Source organism: Aptenodytes forsteri, unplaced genomic scaffold (genome assembly GCF_000699145.1).
Source record: "Aptenodytes forsteri isolate BGI_AS27 unplaced genomic scaffold, ASM69914v1 Scaffold257, whole genome shotgun sequence".
Lineage (NCBI taxonomy): Eukaryota > Metazoa > Chordata > Aves > Sphenisciformes > Spheniscidae > Aptenodytes > Aptenodytes forsteri.
In genome coordinates, this window is record NW_008795194.1 from 7,704,146 (window position 1) to 7,712,068 (window position 7,923).

The 7,923-nt window shown below is 37.6% G+C and overlaps 1 long non-coding RNA gene across 1 annotated transcript in view; it reads left to right on the forward strand.

Annotated features, from left to right (window-relative positions):
• Positions 1-775: 775 nt before the first annotated feature.
• LOC109279433 overlaps positions 776-7,923 on the forward strand; it is a 36,009-nt gene continuing 28,861 nt past the window's right edge. The window contains exon 1 of the long non-coding RNA XR_002086170.1: positions 776-923. This is a non-coding gene — a long non-coding RNA (uncharacterized LOC109279433). The remainder of the gene's footprint in view (positions 924-7,923) is intronic.

Sequence of the window (7,923 nt, forward strand, 5' to 3'; positions counted from 1 at the left end):
TATTATATAACTGGGGGAAAAAACCACTCTGCTCTTTTCCTTCAGCTGCAGTGAGAATACAAGCACTTGTCCAAACCAGTCATGTTATTTTTTACATGGCTGAAGTCTGATGGAATGGATACAGACTTTTTTCTTATTCAAATGGCTAGGAGTATGTACTAACTGCTCTGAGTCAGAAGTGAGACTTTACCAGGAATTTTTGGGTGAATATCTCAATTCAGAACCTACTTGAATCATATTAAAAATAAGACCTCACCATGCATGGCCACACAGGAGAGAGTAAAGTTGGCTTTGACTTCCCTGCATAGAAACATGATGACAGCAAGCTATGAGCAGAACAGAGCTCCTTCTCTTACAGAGGGAGGGGGAATTTTGTTTTCTTTTCCATAAATTAAAGCAGCGAGGTAGCCCATGAGACCCTTCCATCTTCTTGATTGATGAGCTAAAAAAATGTTTCGGCTGTATTGATCTCCTTTATCTGCTAAATATGAGGATGTGGATCAAGGGAACATTGATGGGGGAACAACAAAGCTTGAGGAATGAACAAGCCCTTCTCCCTATGCTGGGTAGCAAAAGGATGGAGCCAGAAGTGCTTATATGTTTATTGTACGCTTGTCCTCGTTGCAAAATATGGAACCAAAAAGCAGCTAAAGTTTGTTATCCAGTGTGCTGGGAGCTGAGGCAGTTATTGACCAGGCCCCTGTGTTTGGCTTATTCTGAAGGTTCAGGGCAGCCTTTACTGAGTGGGTGCAATGCACACAAAGGACCTGAGCCAAGGAACTGATTATGAGTCTGCTGACTTCAGAAGCCTTTGGAGCTGTTTCTTAGAGTTTAAGTCATTCCTGTTTATTCCTGCAACATTCAGAAGGGCAAAGCGGGAGTTGTGAGTTCTGCACAATGCACTCCTTGTACAGCGCAGACAGGTAGGTCTGACTTAATTATTTCTGTCTTGCCCTGACACACCAAAACAGTCTGTTACAAGCTCCTCTTTCCCCCACCCTTTCAAAAAATCTACCACTGCTCTTTATTTAAAAGGCTCAGAGATGGTATTTCAGGGGTGATTACTATCCAGTGGTCATCTGTGACAGCTTGTAGCCTGCTATTATTTGCAATTTAAGTCCATCACTAATATTTTATGACTGTATCTGCAGTTACTGTCAGCTGAACAATATTTAATTGCTTGACTCACAAACTCTGTCTTGTCAACAAACACATGTTCTCAGGCCCCATTATGCTTTTAGTGGTGTTTGCAGCTTGTTTTCTTTTTTATTTGTTCTGCTGCTGGAAATCAGAGTTTACTGTAAGATGTCCAATGTTCATGAGCAGTAAAGTCATAAACGAAGTTAAAAAGGTGATAACCAGAAGAAATTCTTGGCTGGTACATGGGTTATTTAAGAGAAGGCAGTGGGTTTCATTTCCACTTAAAGAGACATCATGTCCTTTTGTATTAAAAAAAAAATAATCTGTTGGCCTGTGCAGGGTTTCCCCCTGCCCCCATCATCTAAGGGTGATGGCAGACCTAAATTTAAAAATATATGCCATTATGGATTTCTTTGAGTATCAGCTTACAGTTAAAAATGTTCTGGAATGTGCCAAAGTTTAAGGGGTTGTACCTATGTTTATATTTCCTAAACTATGACAGTACTTGGCAGTTATAGTCATTGGCTTGTCTTCAGACTTAAAATTAGATTTTTTATTTTTGCAGTTGAGTTTTAAACATAGTTTAAAAGGTAAGTGGAAAGGTCATCTTTTACAAGTTATTTGTGGCAAACGAGGACAGAGACCTTCAAGAGGTTTTCTACTCCAGTGGCTACCAACTGATGGACCACAGGACATGAGAAATGTTCCACAAAAAAATTTGAAAATACCCAAGCCCTCCTCATAGACTCAAGTAATCAAATTAAAGAAAACAGTAAAAATAAAAATAATAAATGAAGACTCAAATCTCAGCTCTTTCTGATTGTAAATGAAGGTGAATACGGGAGAAACATACAAGGTGCACTACGGCTTTATGTGAAAACACATTACACAGCTCTTAAATGCTTTTCAGAACATTTATGTGATACTTAGATCGACTGAATAAAGGCATCAAGCTATGACCTTTTACTGCCTAACTTATCTTAAAGATCTCCAGTGATGGCATTTCCACAAATTCTCTGAGCAGTCTGTGCCAGTGATTCAACATTTCCTAATAGACATAAGCTATACCTCTCACTGCAACTTGACTCCATCACTTTTTGTTCTATGTCTCACAGATATGGAGAACAGGTTATTCCCCTCCCCTTTTGCAACAGCCAAAACTGAGCACAAGATTCAAATTACTCATGTGGCTAAAAATGTCCATTTACCAGAATGTAATTACAAATCCCGATCTGGCATCTCATAAGCCTAGTACTAGCATTTGTCTTAGTGGGACTACAGAGGTGATAGAAGATTAAAGGTTTGAAACCTCATTAACCAGAAACTATACATGCAGAAATAAACAATCTGCTGCCTTTATAGAAGGATTCACATTTGTCTGGAGAGAAGTGGAAAGGTGTCAAATCTACTCATTTAAAACTTTTTTAGCAACACCACTGTGTTGCCTCTGGCAATATTCTTATGACTATGTATATATTAAGATATATTTTAATTTCAAATTACTTCCTCTTCCCTCTAATTGTGTCCTGCAGATTTTTATGCCATGTAATTGCTTCTCTAGACTCTTAAAAAATTGTGAGGTTTTGTCTAAAAATATGTTTAACTGTAACTTTTTGGAAACCTTGCTTGTTACTGAAAAATTAATCAGTAGAATCAGGGAACTAATTTTAATGATGATTGCTATTTTAATGGGGGAATATTTTTAGCTAAATCTAAAATGCAAAAACGCTTTATGGTTTGGTGGAACTTTAAGTGAGTACAAAACTGTAATACATCTACCAAATACAGATAATGCATTATCTTAATTCAAATTATGAAGGTATTTATAGAACAGACCAGCAAGTGGCAGTACATGTTGTGCATAAATCAAGAATGATAAGACTAAAATCTTTAAAATGAAACTAAATAGACAGTCAAACAAGCTTTCATGTACAGTCTTATTCATTTTAACTGCCCTGCCAAGAATTGTAAATGCTTCATTCCACATGACCTTATTTATTTTCCTGGAAATAATAAGTATCTCTCAATTTTAGGAAAGATAGGAAACAACTCTCCTGTAACTGCTGGGATACATTTGTGTCTCAGTTAATCAAAATGTATGTACTGTAAGCCTAATGTTGGCTCAGAGTGGAAAATGGAATTTTCCAGAGACCGTAGTGTTATGAATTGCCATGACTCATAACATATTCCAATAAATAATCACTGCCTATGGGTAGTGTATTGTAATGGATGCAGAATGCCTACTCCAATGGTCTTTGACCCTGGTATCTTTTATGTGAACTCCATTTTATGCAGTTTATTTTCATAGTTGAAATGTTAGATGAAACCATAATATTTACTATTACAGATTTGTTCAAAGTCAGTGTAATATATTGCTAGGCGACATCCAGCAAGGAAAAAGGAAAAAAAAAAAAAGTGTTGCCTTCATTCAGTGAGTTAGCTAAGAGAACAAATAGTAAATGTGTGTGTTTTGATAATATACTGGTTTGAAAGCCCTAGGTATATTGGTAAAGTGTTATAAATGGAAGTATGCTTTTCTTCTCCAGAAATATTTAGATGAATGTACTGTGTGACTGTAATGACTGATACCCTCTGAGGTAAAAATAATCTCCATACCCTAAAGACAGACATAGAGAGAAATAACAGAGGGAACCGTTGGTATTTTGCAAGAATAGATCATCTCTGACCCAGAGATACCACTAGTATGGGTGAAGGAGGAATATCTGTCCTGGGCCCATTTTAACCCCTTCCCTGCCAGTTTAGGATATTAGCTAGAGTGCTAAATACTGCTGCTTGTGAATCTGAGTGCTGGCACATTTATACATTATGTGTTGAATGAGATTGGTAATCTTTACTACGTAGCTTTCACAGAGAGGCACAGAAATTGCCTTCCTTTTGCATCCCTGTTCCTGGGGTTGCTAAGCATGATGGCTCCACTTGTTTCCCATGTAAAATAAGGCTGTTCAAGAAGCAGGCTGTGGCATTTGTTAGTGAAATGCAGTTAGAGTTGACTGAAAAAATGTGAACTACATCGTCTGAATTTCAGAAAAAGTTTCTGCATGTTTAGGTTACATTTGCAAATGGGCCAGAAGCAGTGGGTGGTGTCGTTCTCTGATGCAGCAGTCCACAATGGAAGGAATACATTCAGGTGCGGGAGAGATAAGATTCAGTCCCTTTTCTGGGTAGCGGGTTTTATTTCCCTCCTTTCCCCCAAAACTGTGTCTTTGTTGTGCTTTAGCCTATTTTTAAGCGTGCTCTCAGGCTCTCCTCCTAAGGATGTTCATCTTTTGTTGGAATGCCTTTTGAGAGAGCAGAAAGAACTACAGCTTTTCATCTCACAAATGAAAATCATTAGGCTGAGAGGGTCATTCTTACTTGCTTGCTGAATAAATATGTATCCCATGCAAAATGAAATATGCCCAGAGGGAGGAACCAAGAGACATTCACCTGCATACACATAAGTGTACTGAGTATATGCATTTTCTCTGTGCACTTAAAGATTTACATCTCTTGTCTCACAAGCTCTTAGAAGATTTCAAGAACTAGATGATGGGAGTGGGATTTGGGAGAAATTTTGCTTGCTGACTTCTACTGCAGATATTCCACTTAGTGACAAAAAAACCTTAAACAGTACCTGAAGACGTGCCTATGAAGTACAAAGCATAAAATACAGGCACAAGACAATGATGTTCTGTACTGAGTCTTGCCCAGCCTGGCTGAGAAGCTAAAGCCATGTTTTGTAACTGTAAAGCCCCATTGCATGTACAAAAGACAGGTAAGGTGGCCTGTCTCATCCGGTGCGTAGAAGGTTCTTCTCCGTAAAGACTATGATGGAAATCTTTTCCACAAGGTTGTTTTTTAGCCAGTCTCTTCCCAGCCTCTAATATTCCATGAGATTATTCTGCCCTACATGCAGAACTTTGCACTTTTTCTTCTTGAATCTCCTGCAGTTTCTGTTGGCCTGGTTCCCAAGTTTATCAAGTTCCTCTGGACTGAGTCTCTGTTGTGATTTGATGAGATTTGTTGGTCCCAGGGCTGTGTCTGATCAACACCAGAAACTACTTCTGAATTCAGGGATTATATCTTGTGCTGAAAGTTACTGAAACACCGGTATCTTTGTAACTTTGCTATACCAGTTGAAGCTATATAGCCTGAAAAACTGAGAGAAGGCTGTCTTGAACCACATTTTGTAATATCTCCCTCAGAAAAGGAGATACAATTTCCTTCCTGCCTAATCTAAGAATAAAGCTCAGATTTCTCATTTGACTCATATTTCTAATTTATTGTATGAGCTCTCTAATCAAAGGGCTGTTATACAAAATGTTGGTAGTATGATGCAGTTAGGTGCATTCAGAGTATTTCTAGTAAGATAGACTCTTCAAATACTTTATTTAAGATCCCATAGAAATAAAACACAAGGAAGAGATCTAGATGATCAGGCCAAGCATATATTAGAATTTTATTTACTTACAGGAATATTAACCTCCATATTTGGTTGCTACTCCATTTCAGATGCTAAGGAAGTTAGGAAGGGTTTGGGCTTTATTTGACTATGTCTTCTGAATGTGAGTCTCTGAATGCCCCCTCAGTTGCGCTTCTGTTGCTTAAGTCCTATGCTAGGTTTTTGCCTAGGAACCTTCTCAAATTGAAGTTTAGTGTTATATCAGCCAAATCCTGAAGAAACTGCCCTTCTTTTTTGGGGGGCTGTGTAGACATGCACCTGTTTCTACTGAGGACTTTGACTAAAAGATAGCATCTAGTCTGCAAAGACGATATTTAATAGGTTAGAAAATGTCAAAGTAAATAAGAATCAGACAAAACTAATGTAACTCTGCCTAGGGGCTTATCATAGCCCTAGCTACAAAACACTGGATAATCAGTTACCATGGCTGTAACGTCATAGTGAGGATTCCAGTCTTTCAGAAGGGAAGATTTACAGCGCCATATAAATTCTTCTGTGCTTGCTATTGCTTTTGTTTCCTATTACAAAGGTAAGGGAATCCCCTGAGTGTGTGGTAACTGGCAATGTTTATTTTGGGATACCTTGCAGACGGTATATCCAGGTGGTGTTTTCTGATTCAAAGCTGAAGTCAATAAAAAGTGATGGAAAATGTTAGCAAAGTCTTGGCGAGATTCTCTCTGTACCTTTAGGAATCTGAATAAGACTTTCCTACTGGTACAATATCTTCTTTGTTCTTCCTGCCCAGCCTCTACCCACCCTCTTATTACATGGCAAAGGAAGATTAAAAAGGAGAACATATCCTCCAGTTATTTTCCTCTGAAGCAATGGTATCATAAGGAGAAAAAAAAACCCAAATAATGTGGAAGGGAGTGAGGCAGAAGTGGAACAACTAAATGATACAAGTTTAATTTATCTGTTAAGATTCCTTCCACAAGAAAAAGGGAGAGGGGCTAAAATATTTCAAACCAATCACATTAAAGTAGGGAAAACATACAAAAATTCATGATCAACAATAAACAATACACATAACACATCCAGAATTTAAACTTTCTGGAAAGAATCACAAAGGTATGTGATTACATTTAACCTCCATTTTTTTCAGTTTAAAACAAAATGTGCCTTTCTGTTCAAGGTTGAGTTCTCCCAGTACTCTAAGTTGATGGACAAGCAAGAAAAATGTTAAGCTGAGGGTGCTTTCATGAATGAGAGACCCAGCAACAATCCACCATTATACCAGGAAAAATAGGAAGCCAAAAATCCAATCACAAATACTAACAGACCTCCATGAATAGCTCCTGGAGCCTGTGTTGTTCTCATTCTTGCAGTACGCAACAATTGTTACGTGAGCTCTCAAAAGGTCATAATCTGAAACTTTTTCATCAAGTATATTCAGCAAAAAAACTATGAATGCAAAGTAAAATCACAATCAGCTGAACTGTGTGATTCATGAATCAAATAAAAAGCAGACAAAAAATGTCATCTTTTAGGACAATATATAACAACTTGAGTAGAGTCTGCTGTTTTCAACTGAAAGAAGAATAGAGGCCTAGGAAAAGTGAATTGCTGAAGGGCAGGAAAAAAGTTATTCTGAGCCTCTAAATATAGAAATCTCTCCTGTGCTTTTTTATAAAAGATACGACCAGCTGCAAGAGCCATCCAGATCAGCATATTTTTTCATGATGTCTTGTTGACTTGTTCCCTTATATTGAACACAAGTCCCAAAGCAGAAGGGATCTGTATCTTTGCACATCTCTAATAAAACTGGGGGGAAAAAGCCACAAATAAATAATTATTAAACCCAGGTAGTAGTTCAAAACAATTAATTATTGACATAGCTAAGACCTTAAATTTAATAGCAAAAAAATCAACTTTAATGGCTATTGCCAGACAATCTCTCATTCTTTGTTTGTGAGAATAAAGATGTATTGAAGTAACATATTATTAATTGCAGTTCACTTGTACATATATTTTGATTTGTCTTTGCTTGTGTTGTGGAAGTAGGTATGTTCTTAGCTGAGAATGGACATGACAGCAAGAACGAGTAGGAGGAAGTTGAAGAATAAATACATGAGGAGGTGCTCGTGTGTAAGGGTTTCAGCAAAAGGACTTTTGTGATGATCCAAACCTTTCAAACATTTTGTTCCATATTGTCACTTTTTATTCATGTTGGTTGGTTGTTCTATATCATGTTGATCCATATTCAAGTTTATGAATCATAGAATCATTGAGGTTGGAAAAGACCTCTAAGATCACCGAGTCCAACTGTCAACCCAACACCACCATGCCCACTAAACCATGTCCCTAAGCGCCACATCTACATG